Here is a 26,562-nt window from a genome sequence, read left to right as displayed (position 1 = left end):
TGTATTATCAAGAAGAGGAAAAGAAAAAGACGTTCTTTGGAAAGGTTAAGAAGTGGTTTAGCAAGGATAAAGAGGTTAAGACAAGAGAGGGTGAGTTGCTACCTCCAGCGAAGACACCTGCATCCTTCATGGTTGCGAAATATGGATTACATACCTGTATATGGTTGCAGAATTGGGTCAGGTATACTAAAGAAGATGGTGTTTTAGCATTCCCAGAACATGGTTCATTTAATCTGGCCGTGTTGAGAAATTTGCGGGAAAAGATGTTATGCTTAGATCCGAAGCCGAGACCTACACAGTTTGAGGCTTTAGTGGAATGGGAAGAGGAAGTACATGACCGAGAAAAGCAAAGGTCTGGAGGGTACTACAGGTATATGTTTGGGAGGAGACATGATCGTGAGACACATCAGGATCGAATGAAAAGATGGCGAGATGCTACCATGTCAGAAGGATTATATCCTATGAGAACAGTTGAAGCTTCGGCTCCTTCAGAAGAAAGGGTTTCTGAGACAGATAAGAGAAGATATGGAGAATTTGAAGATGAGGTCTTGAATGATATGATGTACAAGAGACCACCTCCATATAGATCAGAATCGGAAGAAAGTACACCAGTTGTTTCTCCGATAAGAGATACAGTTGAGAAAGAAAAAATGACACCTGAATCAAGAAATAATAGTTCTTTCAGAGAGGAAAATGCCAGAAATGCCAGACAATTAGCAAAGACGACAACAGAACTGACTGAGAAAATTAGAGAGTTAACGATGAATATGGAAGCTGTTACAGTGCCTGTTACTATAGGTCCGGTAATTCCTATGCTTGACGGACAGAGAGCAGGTGAAAATGGGCTGGTAGTTCCATATATTGCAAATAATTCAGCTGGTCCTTCAGGAGATTCAGGTAAAAGAACAGGGAGAAATGACCTGAGACAAACAAGACATGACACAGGTAGTGAATTCATGGATATTAGTGATTCTAGTAGTTTAGGGATGCCAATTTTAGAACCGCAGAAAAAAATAGTTTCAGCGAGAAAAACTGCGGAAATAACAGTTGACGACCTAAATGACTGGATGAAGGTTCTTCAGAAAAAGGATAAAGATTCACAAGTTGTTGATGTGGTTAAATTACGTATAGAATTAGAAGAGCTTGTGACAGGAACAGTTCCGACAGAAATTCTGAAAAGTCATCATGATGGTGAATTATTGTTCATGTGCAAGAGCATAACATGGAGGGCAAGAAATACACATGATAGACTGAGAGCGATAGCAAATGAGCAAGGAGTTGACATTGATAAAGTAAAGGCTTTACAGAAAACGTACAGGATGGATTTCACAGAGAAGGACATAGAGAATTTGAATAATTCTGGTAGAACAGGACAAATTAAAGAAATGGTGGCATTATTGCGTAGATGGGGTGATGTGGAAAAGTGGAAGGATAGGTGGTATAAGAAAAGGGATGAATGTGAAAATAGAACAACTTACTCAGCATTTCCAGTGAGAGAAAAAGAGAAACCAGTGGAGCAGTTTCCCATGAGAGAAATACCTGGAGGAGGATATGTACACGTTCCATGGACCAGACAGGATATTTTATCATTTACGAATGATTTCCCTCGATTGAGAGAAAAGCCCGTCGAGTGGTATAGGCAGGTAGACAGGTTTGTGAAATTGTCAAAAGTGCTGTGGGTTGACCTGAATAGTCTGTTTGATATAATTGTTCCAGCAGACTTGTGGACTGAGTGTAAAATAGTTGTGAGTTGGCCTAGTGAGGAATATCCAAGAGATCCAAGAACAGGGGCACCAGATCCGGAAGTAATGAGGAAGTACGATCAGGTGATGGTATACCTGAAGAGTAAAGTTCCTCCAAAAGAGACAGACTGGGTTAAGATAGATCGAACACAACAGGAAGCAAAAGAATCAGTTCATGCTTTTTACGAGAGGCTGATACTGGCTTTTAAACAATTCAGTGGAGATGAACATCTGGGTGACAAAGATTTGAGTCATTTTGTATACAGATTTGTATATGGTCTTAGACCTGAAATTAGTGAGAGAATTCGTGAACACACAGTGGATTGGCAGAGTAAGAAAGTAGATGAGATTCTGAGACATGCAAAATATTTCAGTGATGAAATTGAAGCAAAACAAAGAAAGCTGAAGGAAAAAGCAATGTGGGCACAGGTGAAAGTTGCAGAAAGACAGGAAGCACAGTTGGTGGAACAGGCAAATAATCCAGGAAATAATACAGGAAATAGACCAAGATTTGCAGTTAAAGGAAGAGGAAGTCTTGAGGAAGCAAAGAAAAAGTTCCCGTGTCACAACTGTGGCCAACTGGGACACTGGAGATCGGAATGTCCTAATCCACCATTAAATGAGGGTAAATCCTTAAATCAACAGGTGCAGAATGAAGGGAATAACCAGCAGCAACAGCAACAACAGCAGAAAGTTGTGAGACAGCAGCAGAGTCAAGAGCCAAAACCACCTTTACCGCAGAATAGAGGGGTACAAAAGTACAGTCAGGATTCGGGATTCTTCAATGATGAGCAGGTAAACAAACCAAGACGTACTAACAAAGTACAGCAGTACTTGTTAAAGAGTGAAGGGAGTGAGTCTGAAGGTGATTATTGACGGTGCCGAGGAGAGGAAGAAGAGTGCATACTTGGTGCAACTCTAGAAATAGACCAGGCAGGACCATTTGTGGATGGGAAAATAAATGAAGAAGGTGTTACTTTTTTAGTAGACACAGGTGCGACAAGATCAACTGTCAGGTCAACAGATGTTAGAAATCTTCCTCTCTCGGATGAAGCAATCCAAGTAGTTGGTGTAGCCAATACACAAATCAGAACACGTCTTACTGAACCAGTGAAAGTACAGATAGGGAAATTTTCAGACATGCACAGATTTATTGTCTGTGACACAAGCCCAGTGAACCTGTTAGGTAGGGATTTATTATGCAAGATGAACTGCACAATTTTCTGTACACCAGATGGAATAGCTTTTGAGACACCAGATGATGATGTTTTCTACCGGATGACTTTAGAAAATAGAGAAAGTGAATTAATTGGTACATTTCCAGTGTTCAATCCGGAGGATCTGCCTCAAGTGCTGAGAAACACAGTGAAAAGAGCAGTTTGGGATTTTACAGGAGAGGATGTGGGATTGATGAATAATGTAGATCCAGTGAAAATTGCAGTGAAAGAGGGAATTGCATATCCTAACATTCCTCAGTACAAAATGACACCAGAGATAATTGAAGGGATAACTCCTATAATTGAGAAAATGATTCAGCAAGGAGTCCTGAGAGAACTATTGAGTAGCCCGTGTAATTCGCCGATAATGGGACTGAAAAAGCCTAATGGCAAGTTCAGGATCGTGCAGGACCTGAGAAAGGTTAATCAGATTGTGGTGGCATGTTGTCCTATCGTGCCGAATCCATCGGTGATTCTGTATCAAATTCCACATGATGCTGAGTGGTATACAGTGATTGATTTGTGTCATGCATTCTTTTCAATTCCATTGCATCATGACAGCCAGCCAATTTTTGCATTTAGGTTTGGCCAGCGTATTTTAGCATGGTGTCGTATCCCACAGGGGTATACGGAGAGTCCTTCGATATTCAATCAGTTATTGAAAAGGTCGTTGGAAAGTCTGATCATGCCTGAAAGCTCAGTGCTAGTACAATACATTGATGACCTACTGGTGGCATCAAAGACACGTGAAGCTTGTGAAGTGGATACCATAGCTTTACTGAATCATCTGGCAGATGGAGGGTTAAAGGTATCCCCAGCCAAATTACAATTTTGCAAGAAAGAGGTGCATTATCTTGGACATAATATTGAGAAAGGTCTGAGAAAAGTGACTACTGACAGGATCAAAATAATCAGAGAAATGAAAGCTCCAAAAACCCAGAGAGAAGTGAGAATGTTCCTGGGTATGGTGGGATATTGTCGTCAGTGGATAATTAATTTTTCCCTGATAGCAAAGCCATTGATTAAATTGACAAAAAGTGACATGACAGATCCATTGGATCTAGATGCAGAACAATTGGCAGCATTTGAAGAGCTCAAAACAAAAATGTGTGAAGCTCCAGCTCTGGGTATGCCAGACTATGAAAAAGAGTTTGAACTGTACTGCAGTGAGAGAAATGGATGTGCACTTTCAGTGTTAATCCAGAAACATGGACAATTGAGAAGGCCTATTGCGTACTTCTCATCGACACTTGACCCTGTAGCTGTGGGTTTACCAGGTTGTCTAAAATCTGTGGCTGCAACATGCAGAAGCCTGGAACAGAGTGAAGGAATCATAATGGGATATCCTGTAAGGGTATTCGTACCTCACAATGTGGCAATTCTTTTGACAAGAAGCAGAACTCAGCATATGTCAAATAGTCGGTTGACTAAGTATGAGAAAGTGATTTTGGGAGCATCAAATGTGACTCTTGAAAGATGTACGAATGTGAATCCAGCGACACTTTTGCCGGATATTGAGAATGTGGGTATAAAGATGGAAAATGATCATGATTGTTTGGATGTGCTTGAGTACTGTACGAAACCAAGACCAGATATCAAGGATGTTCCCTTGCCTGAGAATGATCATGTGTTGTTTGTGGATGGATCATGCCTGAGAAATGATAATGGTGTGCTATGTGCAGCATATGCAGTGTGCAAAGTTTCAGAAGTTATGGAAGCATCACCATTGAAAGGAGTAAAATCTGCGCAAGTTGCTGAATTAGTGGCATTGACAAGAGCTTGTGAGATTGGGAAAGATTTGAGAACAACTGTGTTGACTGATAGTCAGTATGGATTTGGAGTGGTGCATGATTTTGGCCAACTGTGGCTACAAAGAGGTTTCTTGACATCGAGTGGAACTCTGATAAAGAATGCTGAGCTGATTGGGAAATTGCTTGAGGCGATACAGCTGCCTAAGGAGTTAGCAGTTGTAAAATGTGCAGCACATGTTACAGGAGAAGATTTTATCACTGTTGGCAACAGGTATGCTAACGATGTGGCACAGTATTGCGCGAAATTAAATCAATCAATTAATAGGGAAAGAGAAAAGAAAGAAATGTCTTTCCCTTCTGTGATGTTTACTAATGTCCTAGAAACGTGGGATGAAGTGAAACAGTTACAAGATGAGGCAGGAGAAGAAGAGAAACAAGATTGGGTTAAGGCAGGATGTGCTCCAAGAGAAACAGACCATGTTTGGGTCTACAGAGATGGCAGACCAGTGATGCCAAACTCAATTTTGTCGTCAATGGCAAGGATGTATCATGGTCAGGGACATCTGGGGAGGGACGCGATGATTAGGTCCTTTAAACAGACCTGGTACAATGCAAAGTTTAGGACAATTGCGGAAAGCATCTGTCAAAGGTGTTTAATTTGTCAGCAGTTTAACACTGGAAAAAAGACAGTGGTGAGTTTAGGGACAATTGGCAGAGAAGGAGGTCCTTTCACAAGGATGCAAATTGATTTCATTGAAATGCCCCAGGTGAATAGACTGAGGTATGTCCTAGTGGTAGTCTGTTTGTTTTCAAGGTGGGTGGAAGCCTACCCGACAAGAAGAAATGATGGATTGACAGTGGCAAAATTACTGTTGAGGGAGTTGATTCCTAGGTTTGGGTTTCCAGTTACAGTTGAATCTGACAGAGGTAGACACTTTCAAAATGAACTCATTAGTTTGATTTGTGAAGCATTAAAAATACAGCAGAAGCTACATTGTGCATACCGACCAGAGGCTTCTGGTGTGGTTGAGCAGATTAATGGCACAATCAAAAACAGAATTGGAAAAATGTGCTTAGCCACTGGCATGAAATGGCCAGATGTTCTGCCTCTAGTCTTGATGACTATGAGATCTACTCCAGACAGAACTACAGGATTGAGTCCGCATGAAATCATTATGGGACGTGCAATGCGCCATGCATTCGTGCCTGTGAATAAATTGATGACAATAACTGATGACATGATTTTGGATTACTGCAAAGGCCTGGCTGACGCAGTTCATTCTGTGTTTCACCAGGTTGGAGAAGAAGCTACCACACTTGAGAAGAAGCAAGCCCATGATCTAAGTCCAGGAGACTGGGTGAGGATTAAGGTCCACAGAAGAAGAAATTGCTTGATTCCAAGGTGGGGAAGGCCGAGACAAGTTATTCTGACTACAACGACTGCAGTAAAGTGTGCTGGAGTAAGACACTGGGTACATGCAAGTCATACTCTGAGAATTCCAAGTCCGAGAGAGGGAACTGGTGAAGAGTATTATGAAGAGTCAGATTCCAGTGATGGTGAAGATCCTGAAGATACAGAATCAGTGAGAAAAGAAGCAGAGAGAGCTTCAAGAGATTCACTGCGAGTATCAGAAGGGAGATCAGATTCTGATTCTGTGAAAGAGCCTGAAGTTTCGAGTAGCAGTGGAGGAAAAAGAAAAGAAAAGAGAAAACACATTGAGACTACTCCTGAATCAGAAGAGGAGGAGATTGAAGAGCCGCTTGAGATTATTCTTGAAGAAACAGGGTCAGAAAAAGATAGAGAGGGACAGATTGCGGAAGACCCCCGAGGAGGTGTAGGGAACATTGATGAGGAGCTAGGTAAAGGGACAAATAGACAGCAAGAAGATTGCGTGTCGGAGACCCGAGGAGGGACAGAAGTAGGGAAGTCTCAAATAGTGGTGAAAGAATCTGTGAAAGAAAAGAAAACTGCTAAGAAACGAAAGCAAAGGGCAATTGAAACAGAATCAGATGATGAGAATGAACAAACAGAAGGTCGAGTTCTGAGAAAGAGAACTTCGATTGGAGAAAGGAATGTTAAGGAAAAGCCGAAAAAGGTTGTGAAAGGAGATCGTTGGCCTAACAACAGAGTGAAAAGACTGAGATACAGGATAATAAGAGCAAATACATCGGGAGCTGAACAAGTGAATGAGGTATCCAGTCAAACTTCAAAGGCTGAAGAAGAAGAATCAAAGAGAACAAAGGAACCAGTAGAAATAAAAAGAGTTAAAAGACCCAACCAAAAGTACAGATCACCGGAATGGTCTTATGTGACACTGTCTGAAGAAGGAAAAGAAGAAACAGTGACTCAAGATAATCCGGAAGTGGTCTTGAGAGAAGTGGTTGAGGAAGATACTGGTGAAATCCTGAAAGTACTCTTGACTGACATTGGAGAAGAGTCAGATACTGAGGATTTGAATGTTGGAGATCTGATACAATTTGATGTTGAAGAAATTGGAGTGAAAAACGATGAGTATCCAAACTGAGTAAAAGAAGGATTCACTTGGACTGAGTGAACAGAAAGATCTTTGAAGAAGCTGAAGAGTTTGGAATAAACGTTGGAGATTTGAAGAGTTCTAATTTCAGTAGTGGAGTAGTAGAAGTTAAAGCAGAATGGCTAACATAGAGGATAATCAAAATAGATGTGCCTTCTTAAAAAGGTGGTGCAAGATGTGCTGCTGTTGTACTGGAATATTAATGCTTCTATGGGGTGTTTTAGTTTTATTAGTTACTTTTAAGGTTGAATTTGGGATGGACACAGAATATATGACTAATATAGAGAAGAATTCACAAAAAGAAATTCCAATTAGAAATAGTTACATACACAAAGATAGGTCAATTAACAATTTTTCTAGTAATGTTTTTTCTAGACTGTTATATGAATATGTGAAGACAATGGAAGTGAGGGATTGCTATGTCTGCATGCAGTTACCTGCATCCGTTTCAGAGGGTGTTACTTATCACCATTTACCAGCTACGTATGGTATTTCTTGTAGTATTTTAAGTAGTGTTTTTTATTTGTTAGGGAAAATAGATTATAAGATGTCTAACAGAGATAGTATTTTTGGGCATTTGCCAATGAACAAAGAACTGAATCCAGCTAAAGAAGCTAACACTTTTGGTGAGATTTTTATTGAAGAAAAAGGACTAACATTAGATTACATTTTTAAGAATAATTTAACTTGCAGTTTGAAAGAAGAGGAGAAAGCTTTCCTGGATATGGTAGAGGAAAGGAGAATGAACATGCATGAGAAAGCAGGGAAATATGAAGTGAGTGAGACAATTTGGGACATTGAAATGGGAAAAGAGTTGAGAAATGGGGCTAGTCCAACTTTGGCTCTAGATGCACCGCAGAAGGGTAAACTATGCATTACCAGAAGGAAATCCCAATATGATACATATTTTGTGGGGACTAGTGAGTGCCATGATACATACTTCGTTGCGACTGGTTGGGGTTTCAGAGGTGGAGAAGATACAATTTTTCCAGGAGTGTACTATGTGTGTGGGAACAAGGCTTATTACAAGTTGCCTGACCATTGGTATGGCACATGTTATGTGGGTTTGGTTTTTCCTAAGATTTTTCATACAGATAAAATAAGTGATGTAGAAGATATTAACCTATTAAAACGTTTTAAAAGAGAGACTTGGTCTGAAATAGTGGGTGATATTTTTGGGGTTTTGATTCCAGCAGTGGGAATTTCTTTAAATGCTTATGGAATTCGGAAATTGTCCACAGTGGTTGATCGCTTATCGACAAATACCGCAGGAGGATTTCTTTTGGTAAATACGGAGTTAAGTGCCGTACGTGCCATGTCTATGCAAAATCGACTTGCCCTTGATATTCTTTTGGCTAAGGAGGGTGGAGTTTGTGGAATTTTGAAAGTTCAACATTGTTGCACTTACATTCCTGATGAAAGTAAAGACCTGAAGGTCTATATAAAAAATATTACTGATTTGCATGAAGATTTAGTACCACTTGAAACTGGGAGTTTATGGACTAAACTAGCTAATAAGATGATAGCTGTTAAGGATTTTATTGCAAAAATAGGTAGTACTATTATAGGTAGAATATTGTTTCTGTGGAAATGTGGATTTTCCTGATCAGTTATGTCCCCTATCTTGGACCCCAACGGTTCTATATGCATGTTACAAGTACATGTATGTTCCCTCCAGTTCCAGTTTCTAAGACGCAAACATATGTGTGTCTACCGTCAACATGTTCTCTGTCAGATCCGCCATCAATGGGCTGGGTATTCGATTCCTAAGTATGAAAGGCCACCGACTTTATATGGCTAAGTTACTTCATTTTTACAGTTCAGGCGAGTAGGCCCGATTCTGTCCTCAAAGCCTTTCCCTGCTCTCTGTCTCTGACAGCTTCAGCTTGAGCTCGCATCTGTATCCATGAACTTTGTCCTACTCCCTGTGCAGCTAACGGTGCCTGCCTCGGCCAGTTTTCGCCTGTCTGCCAAGAAGTTGTATTTCACCTTCGAATTATCTATTTTGCTCTCCAGCCGATGCATTCCTGTCCAGTGATTTAGGTAAACATTTCCTTTAGCTCACAAGCAAAGGACTCAGCCTTTCCGTCCTCCTGCAAGTGATTCATAGCCCTGTTGCCATGGAAAGTTTTCTATCCCTCGCATCTCATATAGACACTTAGACGCTTGTACACGTACACAGTCAGTATAGAATAGATTCTGTCCGAGAGTCTCTTCCTTGTGGATAACATAGTTCTTTAAACATAGGATGTTAGATATGATTTGGGATTAGGTTGACTTGACCCCCAGACTTCTCGTCTCCACATGTAGAGCTAAATGTCAAGTCCCCTTCACCCCCTAGTTGCACGTCAATTACACGTCATGCTGCCGCGCGCGCATCTATGCCAAGTATTATCTTATAGATCCACCTATGTCTGATAATTCTAACCAATCATGTTTCTTTTATTCCTTATTACGCCTAGTTTCGATTATGTCACTGTTTTGTCACTTTTCTTATCAAATGTTACGCCTTCTACATTCGTTTCATTGTAATGTACTTATTATAAAAATACATGTCTGTTAATGAATTATTGTACTTCACTTCCTGAACCCTCGTGGTGACGGAACCTGAAGGCCGCGACTCGAGTCGGCCATTTTGAATGGAATAAAGCCCATTAGACTTACTCTTATACCACGGATTCTGCCTCTTGTTATTTTGAGCTATTTACTTTATTTTAAGATTCCGTATGAAATTCAGTCCGGTAATATTTATTTTATTTACCACATAATGGCGCCCGAATAGGGACACTTTCTCATCTCACGCGCCGGCGGTGCGTTGCAGGCCCGGTCTCCTGCCACAGCTGGACGGACCATAAACGCGTACCAGCAGGATTTCCTGTAAGCTCCCTCCGGTCAAGCGGGGGCGACTGAGGCTGCGATCAACCCAGACGAGGCGGTGAGAAGTGCGAAGTATCCCGACCAGAGCCTAGCTGAGAGAGCAAGATCCGAGGTATACAGAGGCCCACCAGGTTTTCCGAAATCCCGACGTCCAGAGGGTCCGATGTCCGCAGTTATCGAGTCCTGTCCATTCTCTGAGGCCTTCCGTTTCAAGGAGCTACTCGGTGAGTACCATCGCCGGGGAGGCGTGTTGACGCGCACATAGGTTGTGCCGGTCAAGACGGATTTGGGTACACAAATCCGGTCTGCACTGTTTAGCAGTGTATATGTACTGTTTAGCAGTATATCAAGTATTCCGAAGTATTCAGTTATTGTCAAGAATTCAGCGTGGTGATTAGTTAGGCAGACTGTCATCATTGTCGATCATTGTTATAATGTTTAATGTTTAATGTTTAAAGTATTCAGAAATGTCTTGCATATTGTGGTATGAATGACTGTTCATTGTTCACTGTTCATTATTGTGTTTCTCGTATTAAACAAGTTCAAGAGTAAGTATCAGATCAGTTGTCAATATGCCGTTCTTCTCGAAGTTAAGACAGATTACTACCAGAAAAGGGGTGCTTGAAGAAGCAGTTCCTATTCCTCCTAGGGACACCCCAGGGCATTTCATGTACCATAAACATGGCTTAGATGCCATATTGTTTCTTGATCTATGGGTAGATTATACCAAAGGATTACCGGAAAGTCAAAGGTGGCCCATAGCGGGAACCTGGGATGCAGAGTGCATCATGAAAGTGGAGGAAGAGTTATGGAAAAGAAAGGTCAGACAGTCACAGAAAGACGCTGTTGAGTTATGGCGTAAAGAATCTCATAGACGAACAGAAAAAGCACGTAGACAAGAAGAGAGGAGTAAAGAAAGTTCAAATAAAGTTCAAGAAAATTTATTAATTGAGGAAGGTATCCGAGTGAAATCAGAACAAGTAAATAGGCAAAGGAATGCTCTTATGAATGGTATGTATCCCCTTCTAGCCGAAGGACTACCTAAGGCTGTTACGGAGATGCCAAAAGACTTGCCACCCCCATTATTTCCAATTAAGGTACATCCAAAGGGGCATCCCAGAACCGCAGAAGATGTTTTTCTTTCCTCATATCTAGACGATGCAGCTCCCGAGTATGCTAACGCCACACCACATAGACCGTCTGGCGGAGGGGTTCAACGTCAGGATCAGGTATCTGTCCCCGTGCAACAGCAAGTTCCGACACAAGCTTCGGCAAGCACATCTGTTTCCGCATCTGTCTCCGCAGTCGACTCTACAGGGGTATCGACACCCATAGTTGCTGTGTCACGTTCAACGAATCCTTTCACACCCGACGCCCCAGATGGGGCCACGGGAGGTGCTAGCAGTACTTTTACACCACCCAGAATAAATAAACTTGTTTTTCAAGAGTCAGCGCATTCACGTACACCTAAATTCGTAAGTGAACGTACGCTTAAGGAACTCCTTGTAAATTGTAGATATGACCCAGTGGTTGGTAAAGAGGACGAAATGGTCCTGGCATCATTACGTATCAGGCGAGCCGCAGAGTATTTAGCAAAGTTACCAGGGATGACTACGCATCTAGATAACATATATCATTTTGTTCAAACAGGACGAGATCCAGGATGTATTAACAGAGCTATGGAATTCCAGAAAGTAGAGATACAGGGGGAACTGTTACGTTTCCTCATAAACTGTGTAATCAGAAATCAAGATCGTCCGGGGGTAGACCCGAATGCAATGCTTATTCTTACAAGATGGAGTCAGAATATATCAGAAGGGAGACACGATAAGCAAAATTGTATAATAGCCATGTGCCGAAAAATACGTAAAGAAATAGAGCGTATTCATGAAGAGAGATTGGGAACAGACGAGTTTGAGCAAGATGAAGTGTCCGAATCAGGGAACTCTGCAAGACAGTCAGAGACCATAGCCTATGTAGGCAAAGGAAGATACTGTGAAAATACTAGATGTTTTTCTGATCCAATACACTCTGTATGTCCAAATAATAGCAGAACGTATCCGACGCCTGTAATAAATCTGAAATCTCCTGAACATTTGTTTCAAGCCGCAGATAAAATACTACGAGAACGAAGAGGTTACCACCTCCTCGATTCCATGGATGAGCAAGAATTAGCCAGATCAGCCGTTCACTGGATTGACAGTCCTGAAAAATACGGTGATGAGACCGTAGCACACACGTTTTTTAACCTCAGTACAGATGAACAACGTTTAGCTGGAATATATATGATTCAGCAACTCCTCATATTATATAAGAGCCAACATGCTGACCCTGGTCCTTTACCTGATATATTAACAGAACTACTCACGAACAGATGGAGAGGTTCTAGTAACAAGCTAATTAAAGAGATATTAGTGTCACGTAAGCAGTATGTCCTTTTTGTAAGTCCGGATTCTCTCTCGCTGCCCCACAGAGAAAGAGCGCCGTACTATATGGATAGACAAAATCCCCTACGAGAAGTGCACCCAATAAAAGGCGAAGACAATGAGTTTCACCGTGTATTTGTTTACACACCCATATCAAAAATGGAATTATTAGAAATGAAGAAAGTAGTACCTAGTCATGACAAAGACCCAGCGGGTTTCCACCGAGAAATTAAAGACATGTTACTGATGGGAGAGTACACCTTTCCTGATATTATGACGATATTAAAGGTGCTTTTGCCTGCTGGCATATATGAAAAACTGAAAGAAAAAGAGTGGGAAGTGGGAGACCAAAAGATAGACTGGACAGCATTAGCAGAGGAAGAAAGGGGCCGAGCCGCAGGTTCAGGGCTCGGGGATAAAGTTAAACTATTACCAGGTTTACTAGTACAGGTACTGCCACGTTTATTAACTACAAAAAAGGAAGATTGGGGTGCAATCACAGCCTGTAAACAAAAGCAAGATGAAGACACAAGCGATTATTATGCTCGATTTGAAAAATGTTTTGGTATAAATAGTGGTATAAAAGCAAGTAGTGACTCATATCCACATCTATTTGTGACAAAATTAGTGGAAAATGCATTGCCTCCAGTGAAGAATAGAATATTGAAATTCGAGAGTACCTGGCAAAGTAACACTCCGTCGCAAATGCTACAAATGTTACAGTATCATCACAATAGAATTAGGGATGAACAAGAACACGAGCATAGACGCATGAAGGATACAAAAATGAAAATGCTAGTTTCTCAGACAGTACCAGCAGATGGTCACAAAAAGGGTGTGACACATTCTGGTGATTCTGCAGTTCCTGTAAAAGGAACCTGCAATTACTGTAAACAACTAGGCCATTATGTACATGATTGTCAAGTCCTGAAACGTAATATAGCTACAGGTATTGCAAAAGAGAGACCACGATTAGTTAGACAAGATCAGAATGAACAAGGAGCTATGCAACATGGACAGTCCATGCCAGTTCAGCAACAGTCTATACCAGCCTCACAGCAACCCATACAGTTTGTGCCAGCTGCACCACCGTTGCCTGCTACTGCCACACAAACCACAACACGACAAATGTATCAGACTGCACAGTATGAATACCCTGAGTATCAGCGTTACGCATGAACCAGCCTAGAGAGGGAAGTTGACTTACCGCTTATCGAGATTCCGGTAGATCAAGAAGGACCTTATGTACATAGTGAATTATTAGGTCAAGATAGAAAATTCTTACTCGATACAGGGGCAAGTCGAACAACCATAAAACGTAGTGAAGTTCCAGGGGCACCCCTCTCAGGCTCTCAAAATGTTTCCCTTGGTTTTTCGGGAAAACCTATTGTTAATGAAGTATCACAGCCTCTACCACTTACGATAGGACCTTTGACACGAACTACAGATTTATTGCTTACTAAATCATGCCCAGAAAATCTGTTAGGGATTAAGACTCTGAAAGCACTAGGAGCCATAATATGTTGTTCTCCGGAAGGAGTAAGGTTGTTTTTGCGTGATTTTAAAGGTCACTATGTGTCCAGAGACATGGATCCCCGACTACAGACTTTACCAGTACATCTATGGGCACAAGGCCCTACGGATGTTGGCTGCATGAACATTACACCCTATCGAGTTACATTGAAAGCAGGAGTGGTACTACCACGAATGCGACAATACAAGTTACCGCATGATGCTGTAGTGGCTTTGTTGAAAATCATTGATGAGCTAATTGCCCAGGGAGTAGTTGTAGAAACAGACTCCAATGTATGTAATTCACCGATAATTCCGATTCTTAAACGAACTGATCCTACTGCTCCGCCAGTGTACCGATTGGTTATTGATTTACGTGAACTGAACAAGTGTATTGTACCACAATTCCCTGTGGTCCCTGATATATCATCATTGTTGACAGCAATTGATTCCGAAGCAACATTTTTTACTGTAATTGATCTCAAGAATGCCTTTTTCAGCGTCCCAATAGATCCGGAAAGCCAATACTTGTTCGGATTCAGTTTAAATGGGCGCAGCTTTAAATTCTCACGCGCTCCTCAAGGATTTACAGAAAGCCCCAGCATCTACAGCCAAGCACTGAAACGAGAACTTGACAGTATCCACATGCCAGTCAATACTGCACTGCTTCAATATGTCGATGATCTGTTGATCACCGCGAGAAGCGAGCCAGAATGTGAAAAAGCTTCTCTGACAGTTTTACATTTCCTAGCCGACAAGGGACACAAGGTGTCCCCTTCTAAGCTGCAATTCTGTGTTCAGCGAGTTATTTATCTTGGTCACTCGCTGTCCAAGGAGGGAAGGCAGCTTACACCAGATCGCATCCAGTTAATTGCTAACATGTCAATACCCCAGACACAAAAGGAGGTGCGGGCTTTCATAGGCCTCACTTCATATTGTAGGCAGTGGATCCCTCAGTACGCATTTCTAGCAAAACCACTCATTCAGTTAACCACACAGGAGGCAGCCACATCGACTGTTCTCCCTTGGACTCAGGAACATACACAAGCTTTTGAAAGCCTAAAGGAAGCTTTATGTCAAGCACCTGTTTTAGCAACACCATGTTATAGCAAACCTTTTACACTCTTTGTTACAGAACGCGAAGGTACTGCCTTGTCAGTACTCACTCAGGATCAAGCAGGATCATGCAAGCCATGTGCTTATTTTTCCAGTACATTAGATCCCGTAGCTCAGGCTTTGCCTGCATGCCTGAAATCAGTGGCAGCGACAGCTTTAGCAATCAGACAAAGCGATGCCATAGTATTAGGACACCCATTGACAGTACAAGTACCACATGCAGTAGAGGTTCTTGTGAACCGAACACAAACACAACACTTGACCATAGCAAGACTTACCGGTTATGAACTGACATTGTTTCAACCACACATAGAGATCCGACGGTGTAATACATTGAATCCTGCTACACTATTACCTGTAATTGGAATAGACCCACTAGCTCATGATTGTGTTGAAATCATTGAAATAAAGACGAAACCTAGACAAGACTTGACAGACGTTCCATTGTTAGATCCAGACCTGACGTTGTATGTAGACGGATCATGCATGAGAGCAAGTACAGGAGATTTAGTGGCCGCGTATGCAGTCACAACAGACACTGAAGTTATTGAGACACATTGTATAGATATTCTGTCAGCCCAAGCAGCAGAACTTATTGCTCTAACGCAAGCCTGTATTCAAGCCACAAATAAGAAAGTTAATGTATACACTGACTCACGTTATGCATTCGGAGTTGTACACGACTTCGGCGTGCTGTGGCGAGAGAGAGGTTATCTAACGTCCCATGGTGCCCACATTCAGCACGGGCCCCTCATTCATGCTTTGTTAGACGCAATACATCTACCCACTGCTATATCGATTATGAAATGTAAAGCACACACGAAGGTTACTGATACCATTTCTCAAGGCAATGATTTAGCTGACAGAACAGCTAAACAGACTGCTCAGAATCGCACATTAGACATGACAAAGCCAATAGTTCAGACCCCAACACAGTGTATGACAATTAAGGATCCCGCACTTGACGTAATTGACATACAGACACATGCCACAGCAGAAGAAATAAAGAAGTGGACTGAACTAGGAGGGATCCAGACAGATCAAGGGTGGATGACGAAGGAGAAATCTGTATGGTTTCTCCCTGATTCCATGGTTCAAGCCATTATAGCTACAGTTCACAGTCCAGCACATTTAGGAGAGAAGGCTATGCTAGACAGCATTCAGCACATTTGGTTCAACAAACATTTACGAGCAGCAGCTAAACAAAAAGTTCGTACCTGTATGATATGTTGTCAGTTTAATCCAGGAAAGAGTGTTCCCGTAGAACAGGGTGGATTTCAGCCTCCTGACCATCCTTTTGAAGTCCTCCAGATGGATTATATTCAGATGGAACGTTGTCGAGGATTCAAATATGTTCTTGTAGTTGTCTGCGCTCTCTCCCGTTGGACAGAGGCGTATCCCGTATCAGATTACACTGCTCCGACTACTGCCAAGCAGCTAGTTCGAGAATTCTTCCCACGGTACGGTTTACCACGTGTTGTATATTCAGATAATGGTCAGCCTTTCTCATCCGAATTAATGAAACATGTCTCACTCTTGTTGGGATATCAGTGGAAATTCCACTGTGTCCGACACCCCGAGGCAGCAGGTCTCGTAGAAAGACATAACCAGACACTGAAAATCAGACTGTCCAAAATATGTAGAGAGAAAGGTGTCGACTGGATAGTAGCATTACCAGTTGCACTCTTTTACATGAGAATGGTAGCGCACTCTAGAACAGGGCTATCCCCGTATGAGGTGATCTTCGGTAGACCACCGAATATGTGGGGGACGCCTATACCACGTAAAATAACTGATGTCGACTGTAATATGCTGACAGATTACTTGGCTTCCTTGATGTCTGCACTACAATCTTCTCGTTCACAGGTAGCTGCAGCCTTTCCCGACAACACTGAGGCGAAACCCCATGACGTTGTTCCGGGTAATCTTGTCTTTGTGAGAAACTTCGACAGGAAAAGTCAATTGGAGCCCAGGTGGAAAGCACCCAAGTTGGTCCTGTTGACCACAAGAACAGCCGTGAAGATCGAGGGACGCAAAGGGTGGATTCATTCAAGTCACGTCAAAAAATTTCATGGACTTCCTCCTGACACAGACAGTACTGCCCGTGTGTCTTCCCCCATTGACTCAAAGCTACCTTTGGCTGAGGCCAGTAGCACCGAACTCTATAAACAGAAACTCAGGTCCAGATCTAAACTGTCGGACGATTTGATTGTTTAAGTCCTCTCCAAGGTGAAGCGGTTGAATCTGTCCCGACATGTACCCCTTAGGTCTGAATCATGTAGAGTCCAGAATCATAATGAAACGACATGCTTATTGTAAATTACTGCGTAGCTACTGTATGAGGACATTATTAATTTTGTTTTTATTGAGTATTTTAGTAATTATTACGAGTGTGATTTTGCACATATATCATCCTATCTCTAGACATGTTTATAATGTTGCTGCAGAACATTCTTTTAGTGACCTACCGCCACATGAATTATCTTATAGACTTGCGCTGCGCAATAACACCTTCATTAGTATGTTACATCATTCCCATCAGACTAGTAATGCGACCAATTGTTGGGTGTGTGGCCGACTTCCTCCCTATCAGAATAACAAAGGAGTTCTGCCTTTCTTTCCACATCCATTCACACACAATGGCTCCTGTGGAGCATGGTTTAGTTTATTAAATTCCATAGACCCAGACACAGCAGTTTATCAACAACATTGGATATGGGGAAATCTGAATCTAGTTTTATTCAAAGTCTGTCACCCTAATAAGGAGGGTCACCCCAGTAGAACAGGAACTGATTTAGAAAATGAAGTGTATAAATTAGGTAATTTTACGCCTAATCTTATGATTTTGAATGTTAAATCCGAAGTTGAACTAATTCTGCCCACTATGTCAGTATTTCCAGTTAAGGGTGAATTATGTGTAAGAAAAGTTGGTTCCATACATATGGGCCATAGCCAATGCGTTACTACAGTAGAATATAGTGATCAAGGTAAATCTTCATTTAGAGCTTCTCGCCATTCTTACTTCATATGTGGTCAGACGGCATATATGCGTCTGCCTCTAGATTGGGATGGTACCTGTTACATAGCATTCCTTTTGCCACCTGTTTTCCTAGCTCCCCCTGATTATTATCGAAATGTTCATTTAGTACACAATAGAGAGCAAAGAGATCTCCCAGTTGTCGATTATACTGAGACAGCATGGGACAAGTATGTAGATTTCAATAAAGGTATCTTTCCCTATATAGGTACAATATCAAATAGTAAGCTGATACGCAGACTCACCAAGACTCTTGAAGCTGTAGTAAACGAGACTATAGCCGCCCTAGGCAATCTGACAGAGGAACAATCAGTGATGAGAATTGTTGTTCTCCAGAATCGTCTTGTCCTTGACGTCATCCTGGCCGATAGGGGCGGAGCTTGCAGGGTCATCGGATCCAGCTGCTGCATATTCATACCAGAAAATTCGCCATCCGTATATAAAGCTATAACACGCCTTCATAAGATTGTAAGCCAGATACACGAAAATCCAGGCACTTGGACGTGGTCCGGGTGGTTTTGGAGTGTGATATCAGCCTGGGGATGGAGAGTTCTATCCTTCCTAGGTATTGGCCTTCTTATGCTCTTCAGTTGTTGTTTATGCCTACAATGTGGACCAGCGATTTGTGGTCTGTGTGCCACATCATGCATTCCACATCACAGGTCCCGTTCAGAATGCCGTAAGGAAGAAGAAATGATGCTCCATGAGCAAATCAATGGAATGATGAAGATTGATGTCTCGTGAAGGGCAAGAAGGGGACAAGGAGGGAATGTGGAAATGTGGATTTTCCTGATCAGTTATGTCCCCTATCTTGGACCCCAACGGTTCTATATGCATGTTACAAGTACATGTATGTTCCCTCCAGTTCCAGTTTCTAAGACGCAAACATATGTGTGTCTACCGTCAACATGTTCTCTGTCAGATCCGCCATCAATGGGCTGGGTATTCGATTCCTAAGTATGAAAGGCCACCGACTTTATATGGCTAAGTTACTTCATTTTTACAGTTCAGGCGAGTAGGCCCGATTCTGTCCTCAAAGCCTTTCCCTGCTCTCTGTCTCTGACAGCTTCAGCTTGAGCTCGCATCTGTATCCATGAACTTTGTCCTACTCCCTGTGCAGCTAACGGTGCCTGCCTCGGCCAGTTTTCGCCTGTCTGCCAAGAAGTTGTATTTCACCTTCGAATTATCTATTTTGCTCTCCAGCCGATGCATTCCTGTCCAGTGATTTAGGTAAACATTTCCTTTAGCTCACAAGCAAAGGACTCAGCCTTTCCGTCCTCCTGCAAGTGATTCATAGCCCTGTTGCCATGGAAAGTTTTCTATCCCTCGCATCTCATATAGACACTTAGACGCTTGTACACGTACACAGTCAGTATAGAATAGATTCTGTCCGAGAGTCTCTTCCTTGTGGATAACATAGTTCTTTAAACATAGGATGTTAGATATGATTTGGGATTAGGTTGACTTGACCCCCAGACTTCTCGTCTCCACATGTAGAGCTAAATGTCAAGTCCCCTTCACCCCCTAGTTGCACGTCAATTACACGTCATGCTGCCGCGCGCGCATCTATGCCAAGTATTATCTTATAGATCCACCTATGTCTGATAATTCTAACCAATCATGTTTCTTTTATTCCTTATTACGCCTAGTTTCGATTATGTCACTGTTTTGTCACTTTTCTTATCAAATGTTACGCCTTCTACATTCGTTTCATTGTAATGTACTTATTATAAAAATACATGTCTGTTAATGAATTATTGTACTTCACTTCCTGAACCCTCGTGGTGACGGAACCTGAAGGCCGCGACTCGAGTCGGCCATTTTGAATGGAATAAAGCCCATTAGACTTACTCTTATACCACGGATTCTGCCTCTTGTTATTTTGAGCTATTTACTTTATTTTAAGATTCCGTATGAAATTCAGTCCGGTAATATTTATTTTATTTACCAAATTGTTGCTTTGTTGATACTGAGATTAATGTGTGTGTGTTGTAAAAACAGGAGAGGGAAAGAGAAATTGAAAAATGAAAAGAAAAGTAAGAATTCGAAAAATTCGAAAAGAGAACCAGAAGAGATTGAATTAGAAGAATTAAGGGAGAGTGTTTATCTAGAGACAAAGAGAGATGATGAAAGAGTGACTGGTGTGTAATGTTGTCTAAGGGGAAAAGACATTTCTGATATCTCCTAAAATGGGACTAAATTTTCACTAATTTTTTTTTTTGGTTTATTTGGTGATAAAATCACCAAAGGGGGGATTGCTGGAGCAGAGTTTTCTGTTAGAAAATTCTGGGGTTTTTGAAGCTCTGGCATGTCTATGCGTTTTATTAATTATTAATAATTAACAACTAATTATTAGTCTTGTGCAAGTGTGTTTCACTAATCAACCTGTTTGTCCTAACACAAGAGAAGGTTACACGAGGGTCAGCATGCGTGTGCTGTTTATGTATTCACAATAACGTGCAAGTTTTCATGTTTAAATGTTGCTGTGTGCTATTTATTTTGAGCACAAAACGCTGTCTGAAATAATGCTCTATATGTCGCAAAGCTAGATAAATGCATACACATAAGGGTGTTAGTGGGGTTAACACTGTTTAATCATTATGATGTAGTAATCTTTATTTTGTCTCTTTAATTAAAGATGGTCTATTGTGGCCTATGGAGGCCTTCATGAAAATAACTGAGAATAATTTGAAGCCTGGCTGAGCTCTGGTACAGGCGAAATCTGTGATGTGACAAGGGAGACCCCTGCTGGAATTCGGTTACAGACAACTGACCGTAGTCCTTATATGGAAATTTCCGGGAGGACATCAGCAAGTTTGGAGGATCTCCAAAAGAAATGAGTTGTCCTTGGTGAACAAAGGGCTTCTGAAAGAACATTGTGCTAAAGCCGGTTTGCCGAGGGAAGTGAACAAGATGGATACTTTAATAGTTTCAAATTCTTGGTTCCTGTTCCGTGGTTTATGTATTATGACTTTTCCTGAGCGGAGATTTCAAGATGTTGCAAAGTTACATCCCTTCCTTTTCATTTTGCTCAGTGATACAGTTTTACTTGTCGAATTCATGTGTGTTTTCATTGTATTTTGCATTATAAAATTGCTAGCTTAGGGAGGGCTCTACCCCACACTTACTTTCGTCGCCTTGCTGCGTGAACTTGCGTTGCTGAGGACTGATGCTGAGGACCTTATCCTGAAAAGACTTTTGAGAGACTGGTCCTGACCCGTTCTGACATTAGTTAGAATAGGTAACTATAAGAAATGATTTATTCTGATTTACTCTGACTAATTTTAGATAAAGCAATATAACTTTTAAATATGGTGTTGGTTGTTTCTTTACTTGTCATTTATTGAATTATGTTTGATTATTGTTTATAGATTGTTTATATTACGTTAGGCAACCACTAAACTGGTCCTATCGCCTAGATATAGATGCAGGGTGTTTTAGAAGTTTTCTTCCCACAGGTTTGCTGCTGGTAGAGTATTTGAGTGTATGTTAGTGAAATGGGCCCTAGCGTATGATGAATATATGTGCGTGTAACTGTGTGATTACTCTATCCGTGGTAGTGGGCATATTTTAGGTACCCTGATCTGTATCACAGGCATAACCGGACCTATGGTTACAGGTACCGTAACAGCTTCTAGATTCTTTGTCAGCTCTCTGATCTTTTCAGTCAGCTCAGATGTTGTTCTGGCTAATTCTCTTGTTTTCTCATCACTAATTCGATCCTCTTTCTCTCGCTCTTTCTCTCTTTCCCTTTCCGCGAAAGAGCTACCACCTTTCAAATCAGGAGACACAACTTCTGTCTCAATAATGCGCATAGTATTTCTTATTGGAGTAGCCACTGGCGTGTTCTCTTCTGGTTCTGGTCTATATGGAGGTGGTCTCTTGTAAATCATGTCATCTAGAACCTCATCCTCATAATCATTAGCTCCAAACCTTTTCACTTCTGCATCAGGTAACCTTCCTGCTTCCTTCCTGTCCTCCTTTTCTTCAACTGTCCTCATAGGATATAATCCCTCTGTCATACTCGCATCTCGCCATCTTCTCATTCGATCATGATGAGTTTCACGATCATATTTCCTCCCAAACATATACCTATACTGGCTCCCACTTCTCTGTTTCTCTCGTTCATGCACCTCATCTTCCGATTCCACCAATGCCTCGAACTGTGTCTGCCTTGGTCTCGGCTCAAGACACAACATCTTCTCCCGTAAATTTCTCAACACAGCCAAATTAAATGAACCATGTTCCGGGAAAGCTAAAACACCATCTTCTTTTGTATACCTAACCCAGTTGTCCAACCATATACAAGTATGATACCCATATTTCGCAACCATGAAGGATGCAAGTGTTTTTGTCGGAGGTAGCAATTCACCTTCTCTTGTTTTAATGTCCTTATCCTTGTCAAACCATTTCTTTATTTTACCAAACAATGATTTCTTCTTTTTCCCCTCTTGGTAATACATTTCAGCGTTTACCAAAACTCCCTAGTCCCTTCCGTACAGTTATGAATCTTTTGTCCAATAACAACGCGACTCACACCAACGCACCAATCCTGGAGCGTCTACGTCACTCTGTACTTCTTCCAATCCCTGCGCGGCTCACACTAACGCACCAATCCTAGCGCGAACACTGTTCTGATTCACTATCCAATCAGAGCGCGGTCTTTCTGACGTCAGTAGTCGCTGCAGCCGCTTTGACTCCTGTCTCTTGTCACTCGACTACCCCTCCTTTACAAAACCGTTTCCGTTGGCCTTGTCTCACAATTCTACAAAATCTATTAGTTACAACATATAAACATCTCCATTGTCTGCTTCGCTAACCACAGAATAGTAAAGAAAATCTTTCTCACAAGAATTCCGCTTCTCTCTAGAACAGTGCTTACCTCTGCTCTACCACAGAATTAATACTCTCGTTGACACAGTAGCACATCCCTCTACTCTGCCCTTCTAACACACATCCAGTAACTGCTTCCTCCCGGACTGTTCCTAGGAGCTTTCACAATTAACTAAATACTCATACATTCACGCACTTTCACACTAGAAAATGTAGCACATGCACACAGAATCCTGCCTTTCCCGAGAACAGCGAACAGTCTGTCCCGCTACAGAATTATAACACACGTTAACCAAGCAGCATTTACTTCTGCCCAGTCCTTCAACCAAGCTCAGAGTATACCTATTACTTCTCCAGCGGTAAGCTTTAACGGCAAACCTTACGGATCCCTGGGACTTAAGACCAGAGTTTCACAGATAACCTTTGCTACCATACATACTCCTCTCTTACACAGAAATATCTCTAGTTGTAACACACGACGATGTCACTAATTCCGAACCCAGACAATGTGACGCGCAACTTCAATTGTCACACGTTTTTCCTGCATACGTACAGGTAATTCCAACAATCCCGTCTTTCCCGAGAGCAGCACACACTTCCCTCTGCCCTACTACGGAACCGTCACCAGCTCCCAAGTTCCAGAAGCACTACATAAAACTCAATATAACGACTTCAACATATAGTATTAGTACATATATCAACATCAATCAATAATCAATGAAACCAAAAGCCAATATACAAGCAATCTAATCAGATCAAGACAATAATCAAAACCATTACTCTGCTACCAGGAAATTGCTGCAGATCAGAGCATATAAATTCTCCCTACTTCCACAGATAGAGTAATTTCACAGATACACGCACATACACTCTTCATTCACTAGGGCCCATCACACCGACATACACTCTATTACTCTATCCGCACTGAACCTGAGAGGAAACTCCTTGAACACTCTGCATCTACACTAAGGCCGATGCGACCAAATTGATATTGCATTGAGTCATGATTTAAACAATAATAATCACAATAAGGAATTCAAGAACTGACAAAGAAATAACCACCCGACACTGTAATTCAAACATAAGGTAATTTTATCTAAAATTAGTTCAAGTGAAAGTCAATCAATAGCAAAATCGTTATTCTCATATTTACCTATTCTAGCTAAAAATCATAAATGGGTCAGGACAGGTCTCTCAGTAAAGTCTCTCGAGTCGCCGTCCTCACAGCATCGATCCTCACCAGCATGGGTTCAGAAAGAAATGGCCTAAAAAATCCCGAATGCAAAGACACGGACCCTCTCTAGTCTAGTATATTTATAATAAAACTAACGAAATAAATGTTACAATCATTATTCTGAATGTCCGTTGAGCCGCCGAGCAGAGCGAGCAGGAAAGGATGTAGCATCGCTACATTTGAAAAAAACCTCCGCTCAGGAAAAATCACAAAAATAAAAAAGACGGAAGAAGGAAACTCAATCTTGAAAATGTTGCATTAATAGAAGCTCTTCCTCAGAGTTATAACAAAATCATAATAGTTCATTGTGGCTTCATTCTCAACCAAGGACAACTCAGCGGATTGGCAGCACGCCTGGAATCGCTGTCATCATAGAAGCTTTTCGAATTGTGCAGAGGCTGCGATCTGGTGACTTTCAACCATGTTCAGCAAGGCCTTCCGTCACATCTCATTCACTCGAACGTAGGCTGTAAATGGCAGCCATTTTCATTTAGGCCAAAACGGACCATCTTAATTGAAAGAAACACAAACAACGTTACTACATCATCGCAATGATTAAACAGTGTTAATTCCCACTAATACCCTTATGTGTATGTAATTATCTAGCCATCTGTGACATATTTAAGCATTAGTACACGTTATTAAAAAGCATGAATATAAAACAAATAGCACTCCCGTTATTTATTTAAACGCACATATTATTGAGCAACATATATGCATTCCCACGTGTAGTTTCTCTTATTAGTATGTCGATTAGTCAAAATCTATCACGAAAAACGCTAATTAGTGATTACAGATTATTGATTTTAGCTATGACACATAGACAAAACTGGAGCTTAAAACCCAATAAATTTTCAACAGAAAACCCTGCTCCAGCAGGGGTGGTTATAGGGGCGGTGGTGATTGTGGTGAGGTGGGTGTGCTGGTGGTTGTGGTGGGGTTGGTGGTGGTACAGTTCCTGTGGGGTCAGCCACCACTAGGGACTGGTCGCTTATGGAGGCCTCCAAAGATGTTGATGGGATGGTGGCCTCTGTTCCAGTCCTCTCACCCTCCATGCCACTGTGTCGATAGGTGTTCATGGTCTCACCACCTGAACCACAATGGCCAGCTGCTCCCCCACCAACTTGGCCAATGTCCCTTTTGCCTCTTCCTGAAGATGCTGAAAAGACATACACAATAGTTTTATTCTATCTGTGTAAATAAACTGATCGTTATTTTTTTTCTCAATACATTTTCAAAGTTTTCAGATTTCACCTGCTTCAAAGTTTTCAAATGTTGGTTAATTTTTTCATTATCTCATGAAAATAGGGAACATCTTCAGAAACCAATTGGTCAAATTTGCGTAAATTCTCATTATTGTTCCTATATCATTTATGATCTTGAGCCTGATTTTGATCTTGGTGGATGGGTTACTCTGTCACAACAGTGACAGATATCCCGTCCGCCGAAATATAAATCCTATTATATCCTATGGGATTTATATTTCAATGGACGGGATATCTGTCGCTGTTGTGATGGAGTAACCTATCCACCCAGATCTTAATCAAGCTCCTTGTCTCTTAACCATTGTAAACTTAGTCCAGGAACTGTTTAACACCTCTGGATGTTTGAGATTTGTTGTTTAGAATAGAGAACTTATTTAGGCAAATATGTCCTAAAGGAAAAATACCTTTGTACAGTGTGTGTACATGACAAAAACCTGTAGCATATGTATTTATTAAAGTTCAAGTCTAAATCAATGTGTATTTGTAGAATCTGAAAGCCTGTTCCTTTTATTTGGGCATTTTACAATGGTAACAATACTTCAAGTAACTTAATTATTTTTCAAATGCTAAATTTATAAATGGCAATCCTTACTGAAGTTGATTATTAATGTATCACGTACTATGTATTCACTTATGCTGCAGAAGAAATTAAGAAATCATTTTTGGGGAATTTACTAATGACTTCTACAGCATAAGTAAATACATAGGTCTTGATACATTTCTAAACCACTTTAGTTTAGAGCACAAATAGCTTTACATTTGACTCCAAAATATCTTAAGATATTTCCAGTTTGTCTAGCCATTGTGAAAATATGGGAAAACTATGCTGGCTTTCACTGTAGGCAAAAAGTGTTACATCACTGTAAATATTTCATACACTGATTCAAATACAATTTTCGATGCACAACTTAAAATGTAATTCACCATATGCAATAGATTAAACCTTGATGCATTTCTACAATTTCCTTGTGAGTCTTGAGTTGAGTCCGATTTTGAGCTTTCCAGATGGTATACTCCA

Source organism: Triturus cristatus, chromosome 7 (genome assembly GCF_964204655.1).
Source record: "Triturus cristatus chromosome 7, aTriCri1.1, whole genome shotgun sequence".
Taxonomy (NCBI): domain Eukaryota; kingdom Metazoa; phylum Chordata; class Amphibia; order Caudata; family Salamandridae; genus Triturus; species Triturus cristatus.
Note: the sequence above shows the minus strand (reverse complement) of the source record.